At 52.5% G+C, this 2,095-nt stretch overlaps 1 long non-coding RNA gene across 1 annotated transcript in view; it reads left to right on the top strand.

Annotated features, from left to right (window-relative positions):
• The first annotated feature begins 656 nt into the window (after positions 1-656).
• Positions 657-2,095, top strand: part of LOC113980663 — a 1,869-nt gene continuing 430 nt past the window's right edge. Inside the window, exons 1-2 of the long non-coding RNA XR_003538192.1 lie at positions 657-756; positions 1,716-1,871. This is a non-coding gene — a long non-coding RNA (uncharacterized LOC113980663). The remainder of the gene's footprint in view (positions 757-1,715; positions 1,872-2,095) is intronic.

The following is a 2,095-nucleotide window of genomic DNA, read 5'->3' as shown; positions in this document are numbered from 1 at the left end:
CCCTGTTTTGAGGCGGTTTGGGGGGTTTTGGGGTTGTTTTGAGGTGGTTTGGGGTGGGTTTGGGGGAATTTTGGGGAAGTTTGAGGGGAGGTTTGGGGAGGTTTGAGGGTAGTTTGGGGGTGGTTTGAGGGAAGTTTTGGGGCAGTTTGGGGGAGGTTTTGGGGATGTTTGAGGGTAGTTCGGGTGTTGTTTGGGGTGGTTTGGTTTGGGAGTGGTTTGGGGAGGTTGAGGGTACTTTGGGGGCAGTTTGGGGTGTTTTGGGGAGGTCTGAGGGTAGTTTTGGGGTGATTTGGGGTGTTTTGGGTGATTTGGGGGAGCTTTGGGGAGGTTTGAGGGTAGTTTTGGGGTGATTTGCTGCGTTTTGGGGAGGTTTGAGGGTAGTTTGGGTTGGTTTGGGGGTGGTTTGGGGTGGTTTGGTTTGGGGACAGTTTGGGGAGGTTTGGGGCAGTTGGGGGAGTTTTGGGGAGGTTTGAGGGTCCTTAGGGTGTGTTTTGGGTTGGTTTGGGGTGTTTAGGGTTGGTTTGGGGTGTTTTGGGTTGGTTTGGGGTGTTTTGGTGACAGGCTGTCCCCCAGCGCTGTGCTGTCGGGGTGTTTTGGGTTGATTTTGGGTTGATTTTGGTGTGTTTTGTGTTGTTTTGGTGTGTTCTGGTGACGGACCATCCCCCAGCTCTGTGCTGTCGGCTGGAGGAGCTCGGCGAGGCCCTGAGGCAGCAGCACGGCCTGGAGGGGTTCAGCTCGGCCCTGCTGCCCGCACAGGTGACCCCAAACACACCCTTGGGGGCAAAACCCCTGGGGTTGGGGGGGAAAAACACTGGGTTGGGATTAAACCCCCCATTTGGGGCAAAACCCCCTTGTTTGGGGGGAAAAACCCCTTGTTTGGGGGGCAAACACCCCTGGTTTGTCCCTGTTGTGGAGAGAAAAAAAGCCCCATTGTGGGGGAAAACCCCTGTTTTGGGATTAACCCCCTGTTTTGGGGTGAACCCCCTTGTTGTGAGGGAACCCCCCCTCATTTTGAGAGAAAACCTCTTGTTATGAGGAAAACCCCATCCCGTTTGGGGGGAAAACCCCATCTTTTGGGGTAAAACCCTCTGTTTTGGGGTCAAATCCCTCTTTTTGGTGGAAAACTCCCTATTATGAGTGAAAACTCCCTGTTTTGGGGGAAAACTCCCTTATTATGGTGGAAAACTCCCCTATTTTGGGGGAAAACTCCCTGTTTTGGGGGAAAACTCCCTGTTTTGAGGTCAAACCCCTTGTTATGGGGGAAACCACCCCCGTTTTTGGTGAAAACCCCTGTTTTGAGTTAAACCCCCCCCATTTTGAGTTAAAACCTCCCTGTTTTTGGTGAATCCCCCCCATTTTGAGTTAAACCCCCTGTTTTGAGTTAACCCCCCCCCGTTTTTGGTGAAACCCCCCCGTTTTGAGTTAAACCCCGTTTTGAGTTCAAACCCCCCGTTTTGAGTTAAAACCTCCTGTTTTGAGTTAACCCCCCCCATTTTGAGTTAAAACCTGTTTTGAGCTAAAACCTCCTGTTTTGAGTTCAAACCCCCCCTTTTGAGTTAAAACCTCCTGTTTTGAGTTCAAACCTCCGGTTTTGAGTTCAAACTCCCCGTTTTGAGTTAAAACCCCCTGTTTTGAATTAAACCCCCCTCATTTTGAGTTAAACTCCCCCATTTTGAGTTAAACCCCCCCATTTTTGGGTGTTTCCCCCTCCCCAGGAGCCGGTGGTGGTGCTGGGGCAGATCTGCTGCGATGGGAACGGGAAGCTCAATCCCAAATCCGTGCTGCTGGGGGGGGACCGGGAGCACTCGGGGGGGGCTCAGGTGCCCCTCGACCTCTCGGAGCTCCGGGAATATTCCCTCTTCCCTGGCCAGGTGAGGATTGGGGGGGCTGCACCTTCCTGCCCCTTTTCCCCCCAGTTTCAGCCCTGAGCCTCTGTTTTCCTGGCCCTGATCCCATTTTTCCCCTTTTCCCTTATCCCATTTTTCCTCTTATCCTTGATCCCATTTTTCCTCTTGTATCTGATCCCATTTTCCCCCCTTGTCCCTGACCACATTTTTCCCCCTTTTCCCTTATCCCATTTTTCCCCTTGTCCCTG

The sequence above is a fragment of the Neopelma chrysocephalum genome, unplaced genomic scaffold (genome assembly GCF_003984885.1).
Source record: "Neopelma chrysocephalum unplaced genomic scaffold, ASM398488v2 Primary Assembly neopelma1_94925, whole genome shotgun sequence".
Lineage (NCBI taxonomy): Eukaryota > Metazoa > Chordata > Aves > Passeriformes > Pipridae > Neopelma > Neopelma chrysocephalum.
This window is presented reverse-complemented; position numbering and strand designations above follow the sequence as displayed.